Source organism: Talpa europaea (assembly GCF_964194135.1).
Source record: "Talpa europaea genome assembly, chromosome: 8".
NCBI classification, from domain to species: Eukaryota; Metazoa; Chordata; class Mammalia; order Eulipotyphla; family Talpidae; genus Talpa; species Talpa europaea.
Window position 1 is genome coordinate 39,770,286 of NC_140075.1, and position 24,864 is coordinate 39,795,149.

Genomic DNA, 24,864 nt, shown 5'->3' on the forward strand with positions numbered 1-24,864 from the left:
AATGGTTTGGATATCACATAATTTTTTTAATTGATGCACAGTATTCTGTTTTACCATAATGCATTTAAACAATCTTCTGTTGTTGGGCATTTAGGTTGTTTCCAGTTTTCTGCTCTTAGCCAACATCAGTAAACACTCTGATGTTTAAATCTTTGCGCACATCTTAATTCAATGCCTGTGAACTTTCAGCTGCCTCTGTATGTTTTTGGGAGAGAGGAAAGACAGAAGACTGTAACCAACAGAATAGTCGCTGATTATATCTTAAGACTTTAAGGTTATCAAGAATTTCATGGGGATGATACCCTCTTGGCAGAGGGTAGGTTATTTGAGTTCATTTTTGCATTTATCCAGTATTGATTGAGCCCAAATGGACTATCGATATGTCGAGGAGAGGAGTGGAAAATATCCTTCTACATTTTCCTTGTGGGCAGTGTGTCCTCTGCACAACCTTATGTTCAGTGGGTGGCAGGGAGTGGATAAGGCTGAGCACTTAGGTATCAGGATATTCTGTTGGGTTCTTAGCTTCTGCCCTGGTGAGTGGTCTACAGGACAGTTTCCTGAGCAGCTGATTCAGCTACAGTGATTCCAAAGCACTGATTCAGTGGGAGAGGGACGTTGAGAAAGGGGGAGGCAGAAAAGAAAGGGAGAGAGAAGAAAACCCTCTGGGCCCAATCTCTCTTTTGCTTTGGCCCATCTTCTTGTGGGCTTCTTTGTAAGTCTTTTATTTATTTTTTTAATGTATTTTAAAATTTAATTTATATATATTTTACACCATTCTTTATTTTTGTGCAATGTATGCTTTCTCCTCGCAGATGTAGTCTCCTTAAAATTCCCATCACCAGCTCACCCGTGCACCATCACCATAGTGCACCATCACCATAGTGCTCTTCCCTCCCCTGTTTTGATCCCTCTCCCTCCCACACCCTGCAGAAGGTCTCTGATTTATAGTCACCTGTTAATTTTTTTTATTATAATAATAATTATTTTTTCCTGTTACCTTATACAGTTCCCCTGTATTCCTCCTATAAGTGAAACCATCTGATGTTTTTCTTTTTCCTTCTGGCTTATTTCGCTGAGCATGATCCCTTCCAGCGCCATCCATGTTGCTGCAAATGGCATGTGTTTATCTTTTTTTGATTGCTGAGTAATATTCCATGGTGTGTATGTACCACATCTTCTTGATCCAGTCATCTATTTTTGGGCATTTGGGTTGTTTCCCATATCTTACCTATTGTAAATAGTGCTGCTGTAAACATAGGGGTGCAGGTATTCTTTTGGATTAATGTTTTTGTAAGTCTTTTAAACAGCAGTAACAGGATCATAGGTTTAGCCCCTTTGGGAATCTCTAATTATATATGGTGTTTGGTCCTATTTATCCCATTCATTTTGGGAGCCACATGTTCTATATTGAAGCTGTTCTTATGAAGATCCACATGGTTCCCATATAAGCACCCTAAGCAATGTTGTAGCTATTTCCAAGGCCTCCCATCAAGATCCTCCCATAAGGATCCCTCCTGGATCCTTACATTGCTTGTGGCACAGAAGGCATCAGTATTGTTCCCACTGGGAAGACAGGGCCAAGACTCTTGGAGTTCAAGCTATAACAAGACTTTACAGTTTTCAGGAAGATAGGCGAGAACCCAAAGACTGGAAAGGGGCAATAATGCCTCAGTTTTCAAAAAGAGGAAAAGAGTGGATTTCAGGAGTAACAAATTGGTGGCACTCTCTAGCAAGAGTCTGGAACAAACAGGGTTATGTACATTTAGAGAAGAAAACAGTGATCACAGCCAACCCAGGTTCTTTATCATGACCCACTAAAATGATCAAGTTAGCTTCTTTAATTAAAAAAAAATTATTTTATTTATGCATACAAGAGCTGGGGTATAGGCCAGAAGTGTGGGGTGGTGAGAGGATTCACCAGAGACAGAGTGAGGAGCAGAACAGGTGGGTCTACTGAACTGCACTGCTGAGAGGACCACTAGGTGAGACAGGAGAGGTGTGCTGTGCCACGTGGGTAGCTCCCTGACTGGGGTTCGAACTCCTGCTGCAGTGGCTGCTGATAGCTTCATAGTGCTGAGACTTAACTCCTTGTGCCACCAGGGAGGCCCCAAGCTGACTTTTTTTTTTTTTAAATAGGGTCATTAGGTATAGAAATTAAGATAATTTTATTGAATTTCATTGTAGCAAATATTAGTTTGAATACCTTCGATGCTTTGGATGCAAAATAAAGGTAACCTACTGTCCTTGACAATACATTTTTTGATTCAGTGATAACTTGGCTCAAGCTGTTCACAACTCCCTGGCGGTTCGGTAGACCTGGAGCTAGTTGCACAACCCTACCCAGTGAACCTTGATTCATGGTTCTGAGTTAACTTGGGTGGAGTGACATAGAACTCTGTCCTTGTCTTTGGTCTGTTTTACTTTCTTTTTTAATCACTGATTTAGAGAGCAACTTTGGTTGTACTTATCAGATGCATAGATTACCCTGCTAAGAAAGGCAGGGGAAGACTTAGAATCACATGGACACGATATGTGGGCCTTGATTGTCCATAAACTTCACCTCGGTCAGCAGTGGGATAAGAATGGCATTGCTCCAAGAAGGTTGGGAATAGCCCTCCAGTATTTGAGTGGGTTTTATGGACACATGGGTTCTTACGAATGTGGGGTGCCACGTTTTAAGGAGACATACCAGAAACTCCTAGAGGATTGGGGATCCCAGTGAAGGAGGTTGAAAACCATTCTATGGGTGGAAGTTTGAGTGTTAGGCTGAGGAATAAAAAATAAAAAGGCAGAAGATGGAAAAGACCAGATGAATGTCCTCAAGTATATGAAGACCTAGACTCTGTGTAGGCTGATGCAGGAATAATGGGAGGAAGTTACGAGGAAGTAGAATACGGATCTAGTGCCAGTCCCCAGATCCGTTCCTCGCCCTCTCCCGAGTGTGTCTGGAAGAGATGCTGCCCTCTGCAGGCTGCATTTGCCAGGCTCCTGTGCCAGCTGGTTTCTAGCTGAATCCAGCCAATGTGAGTCACCGGTAGAAGGTTGGAGGCAGAGGAAGGAAATGCTGGAATATTCTCTCCAATCCTCTGGCTATCAGATCTTAGCACCTCTGACAGTGACTGCATCTCCTCTGTGGTTCCAACTCCCACCCACATGGGCCCACTGTGGTTCCAGTTTCCATCAGGTGACCAGAGGCTCTGGGCTTCAGCAGTGTTGCCAGCATCACCGGCATCACCTGGGCTATGTCCCTCTAGCCCAGGTAGCAGTAGCTTCCTGCTATTGCTAATATCTGGGTTACCTCACTGTCCTACTTGACTTCTTGCCTTTGTAGCCAGGGCCTTGCATTACTCTTTTGCAATGGATAAAATAGTGCCTGCTTTTCTATTTGTACCTTATAGTACAGACACCCAGGAAGAAGAGAGAGGGCTGTAATGATTCCAGCTGGATGGCCATACTGTGGGAGGCTGGAGTCCATGAGATTTTAGGGGCACAGAGGGAAATGATGTCCCTGAGTCCTGAAAGTGGCAGGGTTGGGACTTGAATATGAGGCTCCCGACCCCTAGACCAGAACCCTTCATTTGACATTAGTTCTCGCCTCATGCATGCATCTTTATTAACCATCCACCCATAGTTTATGTTAATCACTCTTCTGATCTATGGGAGAAAAAAATTGAGTCTTCCAGATTTTTTTCCATTTAATTTTCTTGTAATTATGTGACAACCAGTTCAATAATGCTTACTCACTAATTATTTTACAGAACAAATACTGCTCGCCAAGTGTTGAGTGGAACCTTTTTTTCCTCCCTTCAAAGCATTTTTTAGAAAAGTTAAATACAAGTTTCAGTCTGGAAGGTTCCATTTATATAAGTCTAAGTCTCTGATTTCGGAACCCCTATGTTAAACCGAGGGCTGTAGAAGAGGGAGTGTTCAAGGTCATCTGGCTTAACCCAGTCACTAGATGTAAAGAAACAAGTCCAGAGAGATGGAGTGGCTTGCCAGAAGCTAGGGCCAGAATGAGGACTAGAACCCCGGACTGTGGTCCTAGTTCAGGATACCTGTGACACTCCCATACTCCAATATGGGTGGTCTGCTCTCCTTAACTACACACAGTTTGCAGTCTGCTTCATCCTTCTGGTTTCAGATCTTTTTCAGCTACTGGCTTTTCGTCTTTTTTCATCTCCTGAGCCTGGGGTTCTAGTGGTCCATCTGCACCTAGAATGGAGTTACCACAAGCAGGACTCCTCCAACCCTTCCTTTTAGCTTCTTCATTAAGTCAACAGCTTCCTTTCCTCCCATCCCTTCCACTGCCCTCTCCACTCTCTTCCGCTGCTGCTCCTTCCCTCCACTCCCCTTTTCTTCTGGATTCTCAAATTTTCCATTGCTCTCTCATCTCGGGCCAACATTTTCTTCCCCATCAAGTCTTCTCTTGGCATTGGCCTTTCACTGGTCCCTCCCTTCTGTGTTCAAAGCCAGTCTGTCTTGTTGAAACAATCAACACTTCTAAGGGAGGAGTTGCAAGCACTGGATTTCACTCCTGGATGCCATAAACCTTTATCATTCTTGAAGAAAGCCATAAATCAATGTCATCCCTTGGCAGGACCCTTGAACCCATTTCTATTACTCCCCTAGCTTCTTGACTGTGGATAGGTGCATCTTAATACCCCCAGCACTATGGTATATAGGTGGGAAATCTGCCGACAGCCAAGAATATAAAATTTATTTCAGTTCAGACCATTAACACATGTCATCCCATGGGAGGTCCAGTATTTTGACAACTTTCTTCTTTGGCTATCAGGAACAGTCTTACCTGGTTTTAAATCTTTCCAAACTTATGTTAGGTAGGCTTTCATGAGTGGGTAGACTTAGTGAAGTTCTTTCAGGATGACATTACAATACAATATAAGAGTCATAGTGACCTTGTTCAAATGAACTAATTCTGGGCCTCCCTTGGTGGCACAGCGGTTGAGCGCTGGGCTGTGAAGCTGCCCACAGCCTCTACAGCACCAGTTCGATCCCCGACCCCAAGAGAGCGTCCCACATGGCGCGACAGACCTCTCCTGCTGCGCCCGCTGCTCCCCTCAGTAGTTATTTCATCAGTCTGCCTGTTCTGCTCCCCGCTCTGGCTCTGGTTTCTCTCACCCTCCCATGCTTCTGACTGTACCCAGTGCTTGTATAAATAAATAAATCTTAAAAAAAAATTAAAAAGAAAAACAAAAATGAACTAATCCTCCTCCCAAACAGACACATTGACACCATATTTCCACTTGGCTTAATTATATTCTTCTAGCCTGTTGAATTCTGTTATTTTCTTCCAGTGTGGGGTTTGTCAAGTCACATTATTGTCAAGAATCCAGCAACTCAATTCACCCTTCACATCAGTGTCTTGTGATAAGTTGGTAAGTCCAAGGATCAAATATAGCGTTTTGTCTCAGAAAATAAGTATAGGGGACACCTGTCTCTTTTCTCAGTACAGTGATATTGCTGCACGAGTTAGCAGGAATGGCGAATGGCTATGGGAAAGAGGACTGCCTCAGGTACCAGACCATTCCTGCTCTCCTCTTGTAGATATGAAGTGGAGGGTGGGGTCAGAGTAGCTCTAACTTTCAGTTCCAAACATTCACATCTTTTCCACAGTCTCCAACATGCCAACAGCCTCCCAGGACCCCAGGCCCATAGTCTTCAAATTAGTTCCCTTATCTTTACCTTACTTCCACTTTAACATCCACAGCCCTATCAAATTCCAAAGCTGTTTTGTCCACGAGTCTCTTGATTTTACTCTTTCCTTTCCAAATCCATGGTCTCCTTCCTCTTAGCTTCACCCTTCTTAATTGCTTCAACAACACTTGCCTTTATGCTTGCCCAAACCCAGCTACACCTGAGCCAGAGCACAAGCTCCCTCAGCCTTGTCCTTCACCACCCTGCTGTGCGCCCCGCTTTGTACAGTGGAGCAGAGGACATAGCAAAGCAGAGGATTAGCCAGTGTCTAAGCAGTCATGGGTTTGTCCCATGTCACCCTGTTTTCATCTCTCCTGCTTCCTGCCTGGCTCCACATTTCATTTCTTGGACTCTGTTTGCTGCAGCCTCACCCCTGATTTATGGACTCCTTGCTTCCCCAATCCCATCTTAAGGCCTGTTTTCTTCCTTCCAGAGGATACTTTGCTGTGATGGCTGGAGGTTTTGAGTTGCTGGCTTGGCCTCAGGCCCTGCTCCCCAGAATTGTCCTCATGGGAACTTTGACCAGCATGCCCTGGTGTTCCTCGCACCACATCCTCCTCTTTGCTTTGCCCCTTGACCACTAAGTGTTGGGTTATTTCTGCCATGTTGGAGTGAAGACACCTGGATTTTGTCCTGGCCGTTCATGAGGTTGCTGTGACTTAAAATAAGTCAGGATTGCTTGTCCCAGCAGCTTCAGATGCCAATTCTGGAAACTCCAGCTTGCCTTCTTATATGCCTCGAAAAAATGCCCCCCACTTCCTTACTAATGCCTGAGCCTGTACCTTTCCCCATGAGAGAGGGAATGAATCTTGTTACTTGGCATCCAGCTTACCCTGATCCCGATATGCACTGACTCAGTTTCCCCCTTTCAGTTCTACCCTACAGAATGTGTAAACAAGTAGGCTTGGGTTTTGCCTCAGTTTCCCAACTTGTACTCATGTGTCACTCTTGGCCTGGTAGCCCCACCCTGGAAGCTGACTCCAAGGTCTGACCATTTCCCATTACTTGAGGAATGAGGAAATCAATTTTCATCTCCAAAGAATTTGCTAATACAACCTGCCATTAATGGATTCTTACTTTGCTTCAGAAATTAATTTAATGGGATTAATTTCTTGTGTGGCCAAAAAGAATTAACCGCCAGTTGCTATACAGCCCCCCCCCTTTTTTTTTTTAAAGATTTATTTATTTATTTATTTATACAAGCACTGGGTACAGTCAGAAGTGCGGGAGGGTGAGAGAATCCACCAGAGCCAGAGCGGGGAGCAGAACAGGCAGAAGGACCGAAGTACACTGCTGAGGGGAGCAGCCAGCGCGGCAGGAGAGGTCTGCGCGCCATGTGGGACCCTTGCCCGGTGGCCGGGGATTGAACCCGCACTGCAGAGGCTGCGGGCAGCTTCGTAACCCAGAGCGCAGCTGCTGCGCCACTGGGGAGGCCCTGCCATACAGCCCTTTTTAAGACTATAGCTAAGAACCAGGAGAATTCAGAAAGTAAAGGCCCCTGAGCTAGCAGAAAAGGTACCTTTTACACTGCAGAGTGTTCTCCAGGCACTCTTTCTTTACCTGCAAATTCTGTCGGGTATTGGGGGTGGGGGGTGTCAAGCATCCGCTCCAGGAGGCACAGAGGCCAAAGTGTACCTTCTCCCATATCCTGCCAACACCTGTAGGCTTTTGGAGGTGCCAGGGAGCTAAGTGCCAGCCCTCAAAGAGTAATGGACAGAATTTAGGGGTAAAATCTAGGTTCCTGCTCTTCATGTGGGACAGCTCTGCACAGTCTTGTAGGGGGGTTGCAGTGTTATTTGCATCTGTAAGTAAGAAACTTTTTTTTTTTAAAGATTTTTTTATTTATGCATACAAGAACTGGGCTACAGGGCAAAGGTATGGGGGTGTGTGTGTGAGAGGATTCACCAGAGACAGAGTGGGGAACAGAACAGGAGGATCTACTGAAATACACTGCTGAGGGGAGCAGTGTGTGAAACAGGACAGTTCTGATGCACCATGTAGGTCACCTCCCTGGCCAGGGATCAAACTTGTGTTGCAGTGGCTGCGGGTGGCTTCATAATGCTGCGTCTTAACCCTTTGTGCCACCAGGGAGACCCCTGTAAGTAAGGAACCGGTATAGGCTTCCTGCCCTTTCCTGTGACAATCCCCCCTACTCTCCCCCCAAGTGCTTCCTGGTATCACCTCCATAAACTGATCATTTGACCTCAACTTCCGATGTCAGTGTTTGGGGTTGGGACAGCCTATCCTAGGACATGCTACAAGAACGGAAAGCTGGGCCTCCCTGGTGGCACAGGCAGTTGAGCGACACACTGTGAAGCTGTTCACAGCCTCTGCAGCACGGGTTCGATCCCCGGCCACCAGCGAGGGTCCCACATGGCATGCAGACCTCGCCTGTCTTGCCCACTGCTCCCCTCAGCAGTGTGTTTCGTCAGTCTGCCTGTTCTGTTCCCCGCTCTGTCTCTGGTGAATTCTCTCACCCTCCCATGCATCTGGCTGTACCCTGGTTCTTGTATAAATAAATAAATCTTTAAAAAAAAAAAAGAATGAAAAGCTGAGAAGTGATGAAAGAAATTAAGAGAACTGAAAAAAAAAAAAAGCAGAGACAAGAACTAAATGATATTGATTCCTGAGGTCACTTAGCAGGGACCATAGGAACTCTGAGGGCTGTGGTAGTAATCTGGGTATAGAGTATTCTCTTCAGTCTGGGACATAAGTACCGCCTTTTAGAATCAGTCTGCCTGAAAGTAAGAATAGGCTGGAATGCTGAAAGGAATAATAGATGGGCGACTTAGAAGCTTGAGTTTCCTGGATCCTTTCCCTGGTAGGCAGGATGTCTTGGGATTTCAGGTGAACTCAAATCATTGCCTTCAGATTTCAAAGCTCCTGCTTCCAGCGACTTAGTTCTTTAAGATTTGTCTTCATGTTTTTCGTGGTCTTGATTTCATCCCTTCCCATCTTGTGTTTGCATAATGAAGTTCTTTTTTGTTAAGGCTGCCTTCCCACAGAAGCTCCCTTTACCCCTCTGATATGTCAGCGCCCCTTCTTGGGCACCATTATTTCATTCTGGAGTGTGGGATCAGCTCTGCATTCAGTATTCCAAGTGCCATGCCACTGAGATTTGTACTTCTGTTTTGTTTCCAACCCAAATTGATTATTTTTTTCAGTTTTCATCCAGATGTTTGATATCATGTAAACACAGCTGTAAGTGTTCCTGAGCTGCTTACAGACATATACCAGTGAAATCCTTTCCAAATTATATATAATGATGCTCTGGGTCTATTTATATCTATGTCATCGTCTCTGGCTTGAGTTCGGCTATAAGACTAAGTTGGAAAGAAAGTGAAAAGTTCACGTATGTGAGGGCTATTTCTAGATGACTTAAGGTTCCAGATATTGGAAATGTTCAGGAACTAACATCATTTCCCACTGAATGCTGGCATGCCTGTTCCAGTAGCATTATGGGCTTAATGTTTGTTCCCCCCAAATTCACATTATTTAAAGCCAAGGCCTTTGGGAAGTCATGAGGTTTAGATGAGATCATGAAAGTGGGATTCCTATGATGGTGTAAGTTCCCTTACAATCTGAGATACCAGAGCTCATTCTCCCTCCCTTTCTGTCTCTCCCCTCACTCCCACCTGTGCTCCCACAAAGAACAGGTTGTGTGAGCCCACAGTGAGAGCACAGCAGACAGCAGCCGTCAGCAACCCAAGGGGAGAACGCTCTCCCGAGTCCAGCCAGGCTGGCGCTCTGATTCCTAGGCTCCAGAATTGTGACAAAATGAATTTCTGTTGTTTAAGTATCCGGTCTGTGGTATTTTGTTAAGGCAGCTTGAACAGAGTAATACATATGGCACGCAGATCTGTTGATGCGTTTAGCATATGGTCACCGTGATTTCCAAGCCTGCTGTATACCGTTTTAGACCAAGTCAAGACCGTCATACCTGGTGTTTGCCACCAGAAAGACACTCTGCAAGCCCTTTAGACCTACTCGATTTTTATCAAAAGCTTGGCTGCTGGGTAGAGCATTTATGGATAATTATATGAAGGATGTTGTAGCAGATTGTATTTCTCAAAGATGGCAGCAACAGTGTCTCACATCCATGAGCTTTTCTACAATGGCACCTTGATCTAGGCCTCTAGAAGCTGGAACTAGGCAGGACTGTTGCTAAGAGGAACCAATTTGCAAGGTGGCCTGCTCCCACCCTGATGTTGGGGGTGTGGGGCAGGGCTGACAATTGAAGACTATAGGAGACCCCCATCTCAGCCTGCAGAGGTCTGGTACTGGCCATTACAGAGGAGAGGGGCAAGGTGACAGTCCCAGGGGATCGGGCAGTCAGTTTCCAGGTCTTCATCCAGGTCATCACGGGATGAAGCTTCTGGCACTCTGGGAGGGAGGCTATGGCGTGGCAAATGCTTATTTACCAGGGTTTACTCCAAACCTTTCACAAACTTAGAATAGGAAGCAAGAGTGATTGCTCCTGTCCTTCTCCAGCTTCCTCATCAACCACCCTCCCCATGGCTGCTCCCAGATGCAGACCCCATTGCTGGTTCTCCAGGGCACCACACATGCTCCTCACGCAGGCCCTTCACCTCAGCTTCTCCCTCTGCCTGAGATGCTCTTCTCCATGTCATTCACTTATGGGGTCACTCACTGCATACAGCTTGTGCCTCGTTGCCTGCCCATGTAAATATCACTCTCATGTTTCCCATCCTTATCACTCTGCAGCCCCCTTATTTTCATCACAGCACCCTCGTTGACTCATCTGTGATACTTTATTGGAGATACATGAAGGAGATACATCGATCTCCTATGCCATGTTTGCTCATGAGGGCATGGACTGTGTTCACTCTAGGATGCCCAGAGTCTACCCAAGTGCCTGGCACCTGAGCATGCAGCCACTCAAATATTTGATGAGTGAGTGAGTAAGTGAATAAATGAATAGCTAAGCCTCAGGTGCTGGTAGGTGAGAGACCCAAGCTTTCTGAATGGGCTCCAGACTGGTCAGGACTGAGCCAGAGCCTCCTCAAGGTCATGTATGCTGTTGCCAGTGTGTTGGGAATGGGGAGGAGCTGAGTACAGGGCAGGCAGCCGCTCACCTTGGGATGCCCATATACTTGCTTCAAATATCCAGCCAGGAATAGTTTTATTAGGAGATTCTTGGATGCTGAAAACTTCCTTTTGATTCCATAGCATGAGTCCCTAGTGGTAGAACCGCAGGCACAGTGGCAAGGGAGAAGGTGTCAAACTACTTGGCTCACCCAAATTGCTCCCCTCGAGTCACTTCATGCCTGTGTATAAGGCTAAGTCCAATAGCAACTGAACGATCATTTATGCAGACAAGTCATTAGAGAAATTTGAGAATTTAAGTCAGTTTCAGTGGCATTGTCCGGATAAATGACAGCTTGTGACCAGAGTTTGGATGGCATTCTTGCCACAAGTCAGGGTTTCTTCTCGCTTGTGATTAAAATCACTGCCTGGAGAAGGATGCAGAGAGCACGGTATGGGTATGTGCAGGCCCCACCCGGAAGCCCGTGGTCACGATACTGCCCAGTCTCAAGAGTGAACTCATTGAGAGGAATTATTTCAATACCAAGAACACATTTCTCCAGCTCCTGTCCATATGTAGGGAGAAATGGCAAACGCCTCTGTGTGACTGTCCAGAAAGTAGCAGGCTCTCACCCTGGTGAATGTGACAGAAACCTCACCCACGTCCATGGCCAACATCTGAGAGCTTTTTCTGGGAGGCTTCCTTGAATGACAGCTTCCAGAGTCGGGTGGGACACAGTGGTGGTGATAATGTGTAAAGGGAAAAGGAAAGCAAAACACCCCATTCTGAAAGGCTGAGCTGAGAAAGCAAGCTGTGGTTGGGTGAGAGGCTGTTGCTGGTGGGCATATCTGGGCTGGGCCTTTCCTGCCTGCTGATGAATCACTCCTCAGGCAAGGTTAGTCACAACAAAGCCCATCATCACGAAAGACACACATCTGCAGGATTCACCTGTGCCTGAGGCTGACACTATTTGCGAGGCTTTACTAAAGGAGAAAGGACCTGTGTGAGGCTTCTGGGCAAATACCTCCCACTTCTCTGTGTGGGCCAGGCTCCTCCCTGGAAGCCTCTCCTGCTCTTGGGAGATTCATTAGGTGCTTGGTATGTGCTAGGCACCTTGATGGACGTATGTCAAAATTTCCCAGTGAGACAGGTATTACTAAACTTTTTTTTAAAGATTTATTTGTTTATGCATACAAGAACTGGGGTATAAGCCAGAGGTGCAGGGAGTGAGAGGATTCACCAGAGAGAGTGGGGAGCAGAACAGGCAGAGCTACTGAAATACATGAGTGAGGGGAGCAGTGGTGAGACAGGAGAGGTCTGCTGCGCCATGTGGGTAGCCCCCTGGCCAGCTGGGGATCAAACTTGTGTTGCAGAGGCTGCGGATAGCTTGATAGCTTGAAGATAGAGATAGCAGTGTCTTTAACCCCTGTGCCACCAAGGAGGCCCCAGGTATTACTAACCTTTATCCCCATTTTACAGATGAGGAAATGGAGGCTCAGAATGGCTAAGTCATTTGGTCAAGTCACACAGCTGACTGATGGTGAAGTTTTGGTTGAAGTGCAGGTCTGTCTTTCCTCAGAACCCTCCCAGAAAAACAGTAACTGCTGAATGTGTTTAGAAAGGTTCTGAAATGAGAATTGTAACAGGGACAGCTCTGTGGCTCCTGGCTTTGAGGAGATGATCTGTGCATCCTGCCCACATTGTTTGCCCACCAGGAATGAAAACCTTGAAACTCACCCACATCCCTCCCCAGTGACGGCTCTGCCATGCCAGCATCCAAAATGGCGCTGCTATTGGCCTGGAGTTCCCTGAGTGCAAGGAGGAAATGCCTGCATTTTTTATACTCCCCCCAGCATATACGAATGTTCTTTCCCTGACCCTCATATCTGAACTCTTACATGTAACATTTGCTAAGTGCCTTCTGGGTACCAAGGACTGGGATCACAAAGTTAATTATGGCCTGGTGCCTTATGTCATGGGGCACCCCAAAAAAGAGCACCAAGTGACCTCTTGAGATGACTGTCTCATACCTTTTTTTTTTCCTGAGGAAAAGTCCACACTGTTGCCTTCCCCATAGTTCCCTTCAGGTCTGCAGGTTTTTATTGAGCACCTTTTATCTGGGAGGCATGTCTTTGGGCCTACTGAGGATACAGTGAGAAATGAGGCACTCCCAGTCTTCAGGAGTCAATTACCTCGATTGGGAGGGAGGTTGGGTACATGCAAGATAAGTACCCCCAAAACTGTACTAGCAGGCAGAACATAGGCCATACTTGCTTCCACTATGCACTTCAAAACAAAACAAAACAAACATTAAATATAGGCAATGCTATTCCAACAAGATGGGCCTGAAACAAAAATATACATGATATAAAAAATGTTTTCATACAACATTCAAACTGCAAACTATTTTTTTTAATCTTTCACATTTCCCTGACATATTTTTTTGGAGAGATTTCCAGGAGAAGCTTTCATGTAATTGTTTGTCTATCCCTTCAGCCTCCAGATGTAAAACTCTTGTCCCTGTTCCTAGAAGTAATGGCAAAAACACAGAATCGCAGTTTCCTCAGTTCATTTAAAGATGTCTCAGAAAGTATTATTTTTTTCTGCTGCTGTTTCATTCTGGTCTCCCTGCTTCCTCAGCTATTGTTGATGTGACTTCTGAGCAGCCAGGAGGGGGGTGGCCATCCCCAAGGTGCTGCGAGGATGTCATTCATTCCCTCAAGTAGCACATGTGGGGCACTAGGGAGGAGCCAGCTGCCAGCTAGAAGTCTGATTTGGAAGGTGCCAAAATGGCCCTCTGCTGCCAGGTGCGGCCCCAGTAACCTGCGAAGGCACTTAAACCCCATCATTAGGTGCTTATTCCCTTGGATGATGTTCTCCAACACTTTCTGAGCAGATGGTGGTAATGCAGGGTGGCTCTTTCTGTAAATGAACTCTTGTACCAAAAGCCCAGATGCCTACCACGCAGACGTGAATTAGGGGCCTCCCTCTCCTTGCGTTCTAGGTGAGGTTCCCCAGACACCGGCCCCTCCTCTGTCCTACCCATTTCTACTGATGAAATTGTGCATGTGACAGTCTCGTGGTTCTTTTAGCTTCTGACTACACCCCATTTTCTCATGTGCCCACTCCAGTGCAAAGCTTAGCCACATCCTGCTTTCCATGGGACACCCATGGTGACAGATGTTCTTTGAATTTCACAGATGTGAAGATTTTGTGGCCATCGAAGGAGAGTTCATTCTGCTGTCAGATTTACCCTCTTGTTCTCTGCCTTCTCTCATGCCCTGATTTCTTCCACGGCTCCAAATTCTTTCTGCGTTTAGACTGTCTACAAGGGCCCCCAGCTCCATGTGGCCCCACTGAATCCTTCATCCTCCCCAGTAAACTCACTCCTCCTCCTGGATCCTGAAAGATCCCACCATCTTCCTGGAGCTCAAGTGGAGACAGCGTCACCTTGCCGCCTCCTCCCTCCCCGGGTCCCATGTCCAAATACCCGATCCGCCTGCCCTAATTATCCTGACTTCTGCAGGCTGGGTACAGAATTCTCTGTGGGGGAGAGGGGATTCGGGGGGATAGTCTCCTGGTGAAAGGGCGGGGTGGGCTGAGGCCTCTTTTCCAGCTGCAGCTGCATTTCCAGTGCTGTTTTAACCTTGGCTCTCTGCTTACTGGGTGACTATGGAAATTATGTGCCATAGCTGAAGTCCCCCAACCCCTCTTCAACCAGTTATATCTCAATTCCCATTGACACCTTTCTCCCCCAGCTTGGCCCCCTGGCCCCTGCTGTTCCTTCTAATCCATTCTCTGCATTGCCTTCAGTACTGGCTTCCTGAAACTTGAATCCGCTCCCATTGTTCCCCAGCGTCAGTCAGTAGTCCTCGCTGGCTGGCTTTCAGTTCAAGTCCCAAATCCTTGACAGGGCCTGAGCCAACCTGCCACAGTCTGGCTCCACCTCTCCAGCATCTCTTTTGCCTCTTCTTCCAGATTCTTGACTTTCATTCTAGCATGAGCTCTATTGCACCGTCATGTTCACGTAGGCTCTGCCCTCTGCTTGTAACACTCGCCATCACCGGGTGAAACCCTCTGTGTCTTAACCTCCCAGTTACACGTCGCTTCCTCTGGGATGGGTCCCTTATGTCCTAGGCTATTTTATCGGATGCTGGCCAGGGAGATTTTTGCTTCAGAAAATAATAATAGCCCCCCAAATTGAGGGTTTCCCGTGCTGACAGTGTGTGGCTGTCCCACTGTCCTGAGAGGCCAGCCTGCCCATGGTTGTCTCCTCAATATATGGTGCAAACCTGGCCTATCTAGGAACTCAGTAACTATGTGCTGAATGAATGAATGAATGAACAGCATGCCAAAGGGATATTTTTATGTGAAAATAGATCTCACGATGTCTCATTTGGAAGGGAGACAACAGACAGGACCTGGCATCACGGGCCTGAGAGATTGTGGAGAGTTAGAAGTATTGCGTGCAAAGTACCCAGCACAGTGCCTGGGATCCAGTAAGCTCTCACTGGACATCTCCCGTGCCCTGTTGTCCCGTGCCCCACAGACCCCTCCCCACCTCTGCTAATGGATTGAATTAGAGGCAATAAGCAGACTTCAGAGGAGCAGACTTCTGCCCCTGGGAAGGAGAAGATTCTAACTTCTAGAAGTGGAGCAGGATTCTTCTGAGGGTGAGAGCCCTGTTTTACAATCACGTGATGTTGAAACAGGGGCACCATACACCAGAGAGGTAGGCAGGGGGTGGACCAGATGTCTTTTAAGTTTCCCTCCTCCCTTCCCAAGAAGCTCTGATTCTATTGTGTCATCTCTCGCTCTCCCTCCCTCCCCCTTTCTCTCTCTTTCTTAAATCCTTTTGTTGCCTTGATTTAAAATAGGTGTAGAGATGCAAGAAATCTCAGGAAAAGCATGTTACTAGGAAACCAAAAATGTCTGGCATCCTTTCAAGATAATTTATATCCTGCCACCATATATTGTTCTTGATGTCTTGCCAAACCACGTTCTCTAGCCATGGTCAGTTTGCTTTGGACTAGACATCCCCTCAGTGGCCCCAGCTCAGCAAGCCTGAGCACTCCATGCACCTGTTGAGCATTGCCTTGCCGTCTCTTGTAGGCATGGAAGCAGAAAGCAGAGGTTTCAAGCCTGCTGCTGATTTCAAGCAAAAGTGTGGATTTATTCTGAACCTTTTGGGCTCTCTTAATAAATTTTGGCTTTGAGCACAGGATCAAATCCTTTTTTTGGGAAGGGAATTCTGCTGACAACTTGATAGCCTGTAAAACTGAGCTATTAGACCCTAGGAGGATGCTTTTGTCATGATCTAGGCAATGACAAGGGCCTGGAGCAGGGTGAAGGCAGCGGGGTAATGCAAGAGGGAAACTCAGGCAATTGTGGTATGCGCAGGTGCCACAGACGGGCAGGCTCAAACACCCGACGCTTATGTCTCTCAATTCTGGAGGGTGAGAAGTGCAAGCTCAAGAGGCTGGCAGGTTCACGTCTGGGGCACTCTCTTGCTGGCTTGCACAGGGCGGCCTTCTCATTGTGTCCCAACATGACAGATGGCAGACAGGGAGGGGAAGGCAGAGAGAGGGGGAATGCTCTGGTGTCTTCTTATAAGGACATTAATCCCACCACGGGGGCTCCACCCTCATAACTTCATCTAAACCTAATCACCCCCAAGGGCTCCCCTTCTTATATATTTAAGGTGGAGTTAGGGTGTGAACAAATACATTTTGGGGATACACAGTCACTCCATCACAAGACATTTGGGGGGAACCCAAGCATTCAGTCTAGAACAAGGTAGAATTACTTGCTCTTGGCAGGTAAGTGACTGGCGAAAAGAAAGTAGCATTGTTTAACCCGTGTGACAGAAAAGATGAGATGCTAAAAGCTGAAAGAGCCCCTGGAGTTTAGAGGGAAGCAATGTGTCTCTCAATAGGTAGGATCAGGGCACTGGGGGTGTCAGAGAGAAGTGCTGCGCGCCAGGCGAGCCTTGGAGAGCCACCCGTGGGGAGGGTTTGGTGACCAGGAGTCAGAGGAGAGAGAGGAGAGCTGGGGCGACAGCCTGGCCAAGAGCCACAGAAGCACGTTTCAAGAAAGCCTTCACGGCTACCTCATGCTGTGGAGGCCTCTTCCAGGAAAGGAGAGAAGAGGCGCCATGGGTTTTCACTGCATTTCAGAGCAGTGTTCCGGGGCTGGAAGCCACCTCGAGGCTGGGAGACGCCATGCAGCCCACAGGGTAGCTGCCTGCTGGGAAGCCTGACTGGGAGAGAGGGAATGGGAAGAGCTTTAGCTTCTAAACCTCCCTGGGAGGAGGGAAGGCAGGGGAAAGAGGGAGAGAGAAGATACCAGAAAAAGGGTCTGGGGGAGGGGTCAGGGGCCCCTTCTCTGAAGAGGGCAGGGGGCACCATTGGGAGATGTGTGGAGAACTCATGAAATACAAAGCAGGGAAATGGAGGATGTTCCCTTTCTTTTGAGGGGGAGAGAGAGAGAGAGAGAGAGAGAAAGAGGAGCATCCATTAGGAGGCAGAGGAGGAAGAAGGGGCATGTAAAGATGTGCTTCTGAGGAGAAGCCACCAACTTCCCAGACTCAGTTTACAAGATTGTTTTAAAAAAAATCCCTTTTTTTTCAAAAAGACACATTCTGGGCCTCCCCTGGTGGCTCAGCAGTTGAGCGCTGGGCTGGGAGGCTGCCTGCAGTCTCTGCAGCGCCGCCGGTTTGTTCCCCGGCCGCCCGGCGAGGGTCCCACAAAAAAACAAAACAAAACAAAAACCCAGAAAATATCAAAATGGAAACATTCTTATTGCTTGTATTGATCAAAAGTAATAATTCTAAAAATTCCAATTATTCAGAAATAGAGACTTGAGCGTGAAATTTAAAATGTGCCTGTACACCCACATCCTGGAAATGACCAGTGTTAGGTATGTAACCTTCCAGATTTCTTTCTCTCTCTTTCTCTTTCATGGCTTGATACAAAAATAGATTAGGACTCCCTCTTCATACCATGCTTTTAAAAAACTCATTCTAGTCATCTTTTCATATGATTCCTGCCATTTCATCTTAAGGATTGCATAAAGACCTCTCCTGATTTTTATTTTTTTTAAAGATTTATCTGTTTATGCATACAGGCCAGAGGTGGGGGTGTGACAGGATTCACCAGAGACAGAGCAGGGAGCAGAACAGGCAGATTGACTGAAATACACTGCTGAGGGGAGCAGCAGGTGAGTCAGGAGAGGTCTGCTGCGTCATGTGGGTAGCTCCCAGGCCGGGGATTGAACTTGTGCTGCAGTGGCTGCGGACAGCTTCATAGTGCTGATGCTTAACCCTTTGTGCCCCCCAGGGAGGCCCCAAAATTACATGATTTTTAAAGTGCTACGGGATAAGTAGAGTCCATGCACTCAGGACTAGACACAGAGACAGAAGACAGCCCCGGTTCCAGTGTCATCTTGGAAAACAATTTCGGTATTCATGATTGTTCCTACTCTGCTTCCTCTAGGGACTCTTTGTTCTACTTTTTATAATGAAACATGATTTCTGGAGAATCATTCTCAGAATAGTCACTGCATATCATGTTATATTTTATTTTCGAACGACAATATACAGTCTCCTGATACAAGTCATAAAGAAAGGTAGCAGTTACGAGGTAGGCCTGCTCAGAGGGCATCATCAGTCTGACTCTAAGAAGACAGAACATCAGGCAAACCCGAATTGAGAACATCCTGCCAAGTAACTACTCTTGCAACTTTTCCATAGTCTGAAATGATGTCTAAAATACAAAATGAAGGTACAATATCTTTGAATAAAAATAGAAATGTAAACACTTGCATTTTAATTACTGTCCAAAGATGGAGTTATGTTGCTTCAAATGTTTACTTGGAAATGGTTGACTCATTAACCTTCAGAAAAGTCACAAAAATGTAGCTTTCTTTGTCAGCGTTGCTGAGCGCTCATCATTTTTCATGCCTGGTCCTGATGACACACCATATATCAGCTCCCCGCTCCCTCCCACGCTGCCCTTCTCATCTGCTTTGTCCATCCACCCACTGGCTCTCCAGCACCAGAACTCCATGTGGTTTCTTCTCTACCTGACCCTGGCTCTGCCTGTAACTCTGTCACATCCTCTGTGTGATTGTAGCAGTTAGGAACTTTAGACATGCTCAACATTTAAGAGTCAGATCAATAATTACAGACATTTTCCTAAAGCTCCACTATTCCATCTTGCAGAATGGAATAAAATATATGCAGACTTGAATATTCCCTTCTCTCCTCTTGATTAGAAGGTGCTGTCTTTATACGTCAGCTCTTGCTCCTGTACCCCATTCCTACCTTCCCTTCCTCACCCCCTGCATGAAGGGAGTTTCCATTTTTCAAAAAGGTCCCAAGACTTGTGACATAAAAAGATTGGAGCTGAGAGAGTGGAGGATGAGGGGATCCTGAAGTTGATTCACTGAATGAAGTGCAGGAGAGAGGATGAAAAGAAAGAAGTGTGTGACAAACAGGCATGCAGCAAATAAGGATCGGAGTAGAGTAGTATGTTTGGAGCAAGAGACAGAACAAAAGGGATTAAAAAAATGTTGCTGGAAATGGCCAACAGGCATATGAAAAAATGTTCAACATCACTTGCCATCAGGGAAATGCAAATCAAAACTACCATGAGATACCATCTTACACCAGTGAGAATGGCACATATTAAAAAAACTAGCAACAACAAATGCTGGCGAGGGTGTGGAGAAAAAGGAACTCTTCTGCACTGTTGGTGGGAGTGCAAACTGGTCCAACCACTGTGGAGAGCTGTGTGGAGATTTCTGGACCTACTAAACATAGAGCTTCCATATGATCCAGCAATTCCACTCCTAGGTATCTACCCAAAGGACACAGAAACATCAATTCCAAAGAGCACCTGCACCCCTATGTTTATAGCAGCACTGTTTACAATAGCTAAGCTTTGGAAACAACCCAAATGCCCAAAAATAGATGACTGGATCAAGAAGATGTGGTACATATATACCATGGAATATTACTCAGCATTCAAAAAAGATAAACACATGCCATTTGCAGCAACATGGATGGCGCTGGAAGGGATCATGCTCAGCGAAATAAGCCAAAAAGAAAAAGAAAAATACCGGATGGTCTCACTCATAGCAGGAATCTAGAAAACTTAAATAAGGGACCAGGAAAATGAATAACTATAAGAAAGTGAAAATCAAAATCAACAAAAAACTATGAACCAGAGACACTTTTAGGGGGGCGGGGCGGGAGGGGAGGGATTGGGGTCAGAATGGGGGGGCTGCAATTGTATGGGGAATATAACAATAAAATTTATAAAAAAAAAATGTTGCTGGGATTTTTTTTTTTTTTTTATAAAATCCAGGTAACAATGGTTTACAGCAGTGCAAATACCTCCTCAAGGGTATGCTACCGCACCTCCACACCCTCACCAAAATACCAGTAACCCTCTACCATAGTTCAATGGGCCCCTTCCGTGCTTTGCTTTGACCCCTCCTCCCTCCATAGTAACTTTAGTTCTGCAGTCAGAATCCAAGAGTTTGTTTTGGCTTCATTTCCTCTCTTCCGTAGGTTTGTGTCTTTAGATTCCATATGTAAGTGACATCATCTGGTATTTCTTTCCCCTTCTAACTTATGTTGTTTATCATAATCCTCTCCAGTTCCATCCATGTTGTAGCAAATGACAAAATTTGATCTTTTTATTTTTATAGCTCAGCAATATTTCATTTTATACGTATATACTACATCTTCATTGTCTAATCATCTGTCCTTGGGCATTTACATTGTTTCTGCAACTTAGTTATTGTAAATAATGCTGCCGTAAACACAGGAGTGCATATATCTTTTTGAATAAGTGTTTTTATATTCTTCAGATAGGTACCTAGGAGCAGGATTATTGGAATGTAATATTTTTCAGAAACCTCCATGCTGTTTTCCATAGTGACTGGACTAGTTTACATGCCCAGCAATAGTATCGAAGGGTCCTTTTTCTCCATACCTCGGCATCACTTGTTTTTTTGGTCTTTTTGATCTGGGTCATTCCCACAGATAGGAGGTGACAGCTCGTTGTGGTTTTGATTAGCATTTCTCTGATGATGTGATGATGTGAACATTTCTTCTTGAGCCTGTTGACTAGCTATCTGTATGTCTTCTTTGGAGAAGTATCTATTCAAATCCTCTGCCTATTTCTTGATTGAGTAATTGTTTTGTTGTTATGGTTGTTGAGTTGTATGAGTTCTTTTTAGACCTTGGACACTGTCCCCTTGTTGGATGCATGATGTGAAAATATTTTCTTCCACTCAGCAGGATATCTTTCTCTTTTAATCATAGTTTCTTTCACTGTGTGGAAGCTTTCAGTTCAATATAGTTCCATTTGTATATTATTATTATTTCATTTTTTAAATTGAGGCAACATTGATTTACAATGTTGTTTGTGTTTTAGAAGTAGAAGATCTCCCCCTTCAGGTATTGTTACTACACCACACCCACCACTAAAGCAACCATAGTCCATTCTGCTCCATTTGTTTACTTTTCTTTTGTTTTCCTTGACCTTGGAGTCCAGTCCTCAAAGATAACAACTGAAACCAGTGTCATGTATATGACCTTTGTTTTCTTCTACGTATTTTATGATTTCAGGTCTTATATCCAAATCTTTGATCCGCTTTCAATTTTTTTTTTTGGTATATGGTGTGAGATAGTAGTCTAGTTTTATTCTTGTTCATGGGGTTGTCCAGTTTTCCCAGAACCATTTGTTGAAGAGACTTTCCTTTCTCCATTGTATACTCTTGAGTCCACTTACTAGATTAATTGTAAATGTGTATGTCTGTGCTCTCAATTCTATCCCATGATCTGTGTGCCTGTTTTTATCCCAGTATCATACTGTTTTGCTTATGATCGTTTTACAGCATATTCAAAGCCTAGAAGTATGATAACTTAGGTTGTTGTTGTTTTTTTTTTTCCCTTTAAGTTTGCTTTGGTTATTTAGGTTTTTTTGTGGTTCCACACACATTTAGTAATGTTTGTTCTATTTTCTTGAAGAATGTCATAGACATTTTGATAGGAACTGCATTGAATTTGTATTGTTTTGAGTAAGATGACCATTTTTACAATGTAACTAGAACCGTCCTTGGCTCACCTTGCTCTGTAGTTCTCTTCCTTTTCGTGTGTGTGTGTGTGTCTGTCTGTCTGTGTGTCTAAGACTTGGCAAGCTTCCTGAGGCAGAGGTGTCTCCCCGGCTGGGTCTACCTCTGTGGCTGACAGTAGTAGACTACAAACCATCCAGTGATCTTAGCAGGTGCCCCATTTAACTAAACCACTTCCCACACCTTAACCTTGGCAGCTAGAGGCTCTCTGAGCTCAAGTTTGACCTTTTCAGAATGCTGGCACTATCTACACTGCAGCCTCTTTCATCCTTTTATTCACTTAAAATTTTTTTTTAACTGATATTTAGAAGCAGATTCCACTTCTCTCCCACATGGTTGTGCATTGGCTTGGACTTTGCTTATTTTATATTTATGCATTTCATCTCTAATAAAGTCACTATCGTCTCTCCCCATATATTGCTTATGGTGAACCCACACAGTGGTGCCTTCAACATGATCTGTACTGTAAGACAAAGTCTGAGCTCCCCTTCCAGTCATTACATCTTCACTCCTATTTAGTAATATATTTTTTCCTGTATTAAGACTTTTAGAATATATCAAATAAGAGCCTCCCTGGGAGCGCAAGGGGTTAAGTCTCAGCACTAGGAAGCTATCAGCAGCCACTGCAGCACTTTCATCCCTGGCCAGGGAGCTAACCTACATGGTGCCTCAGACCTCTCCTGTCTCTCTTGCTGCTCCCCTCAGCAATGTATTTCAGTAGATCTGCCTGTTCTGCTCCCTACTCTGTCTCTGGTGAATCCTCTCATCTCCTGCACCTCTGGCCGGCACCCCAGTTCTTGTATGCATAAATAAATAAATCTTAAAAAAAGAATATATCAAATAAGGCTTATGGTTGAATACCATATTTTTAAAGAATCAAGATGTCAGTATATTGCATTATTATAAATTCCTTCATCAACTCCAGAAATTAACAGCTATTTCTGGCTGTTTTGTCCTCTATATTTAGGCCACTTTGCTTTAAGATCTTCATCACTACTTACTTTTCTGTACCAGAAACTTCAAGTGTTTGAAGTATCTTCTCAAGTATCTGCCAGGTTAATCGAAGCTAATTGAAGGAAACATCTTACTTTGCTCTTTTCTCTCCACATCATACCCTCATTACTCTCCATCCCCCTCCCTTTAAAATATTAAAGGAAAGATAGAAAGTTCTGTATGCATCTGCTTGTGCTGAAAGCATGACAGGGCTACCCAGCTAGAATCCTTCCAATCCTGGGATGCTTCCTCAGCAAATTTGGTTCCCCTCCTCCCTTCCTAATGGTTTGCAAAGACGCCCTCCAGTTCAGACAGTTCCCTCACTTAACTAGCTCTGTGACTTCGTGAGCTGTGACTGAAACTCTCTAAACCTCCTTTACTCATTTGTAGAACAGTGATCCACCTTCTTCACTAGATTGCTCTGAAGATTAGATGAGTGTTATATAAAATTACATGTATATATAAAAACTCATAAACTCATTAGGTATGTAAAAGCTATCATTCTATCTGTCTGTCTGTCTGTCTGTCTATCTATTCATCAATCATCTATGTAGCCATAGTGTCCTAGCCTGGTGCTTGGCATATAGGAACAGTTTAAGATATTCGAGATCTTTCTCTCCTCCCTTTCTTCCTAAACAATACCTTAGAACAGTGACCTTCAAACCAGTATATATAAGAAATAAATGGAATTCTTGCGGGAAAAAAACAAACCAGACTCCAGTTTCCTACCCCAGAGAATCTGACTCTTGGGGTCTGGGGTGGAGCCAAGGAATCTGCCTTTTTAATAATCAGTGATTCTAACATAAGTGTTGGATAGAGCAGCTCTGAGATTCTGCTTTAGAACCATAAATTCGTGGGAAGGTAGAGCTGGAAGAAATTCTACCTACTTCAATGCTCACTCCCCATTTTGCTGATAGACACACCAAGTTTTGGTGACTCAATCAAGGTCACACAAGGGAGCAAGGACTGAGCTAAATCGGGAACTCATCCTCTGACTCACAGGGTGACTGGCTACACCAGGGGGCCACCTCTTCTTTATTAGGAAACATTTCCTGTCTTAGCTCAGCTGAGGTTGCTCTGAGCAACTCCTTGGCAATAGCTTAAGCCTTCCTCATCAGAGACCTTCTAGAAACTGTTTTCTCTAAGAATTGCTCTTATGCATTAGCAGCCTGTACATCCTTTCCATAGATTTGTTGAAAGCAATTTCAGATTAGGAAAAATTTTTTCAGTTATGTCTTTTTTGAAAAAAATTTATTCATACAAGGGCTGGGTTGCAGGCCAGAGGGGTGTGTGTGTGTGGGGGTGGGGTGAGAGAATTCACCAGAGACAGAGTGGGGAACAGAACAGGCAGACTGACTGAAATACACTGCTGAGGGGAGCAGCAGGCAAGACAGGAGGGGTCTGCTGCGCCATGTGGGTTGCTCCCTGGCCAGGATCTAACATGCGCTGCAGTGGGTGTGGACAGCTTCCTAGGTTGCCTGTTAACCCCTTGCACCACCAGGGAGGCCCTAGTTATGTCTTTAACAGCCTCTTTAAATTTTCTTCTGGCATCTTCTTAGTTGAAGGCTGTAATGCTTTCTAGTGGAAACGTTTCTTTTGCTCATTTTAACCCTTTCATTGTAAAACAAAGCACTTTCATTGTAAAGCAAAACACACTGTAAAAAAATAACCACACAAAACACTTAGAGGGTTGTTATAAGGACACTTCTCACCACCACCCAGGTGAAAATGTAGAATTCTGCCAGCTGCTGCAGAAGCTCTTGCTTGTTCCTGTTCCAGTCAGACCTCCAGAAGTGACTAGGATTGTGATCGTTATGGTGATCACCTCTGGGTTTTATTACCTCCATTGTGCATTCCTACACACTAAGGCTTAATGTTGCTCTTTTAAAAATCTGTATTATAAATTACTGATGATCCTCCATCCCCCTCACTGTTTATCTTTTGAAGAACCTGATTTATTTGAC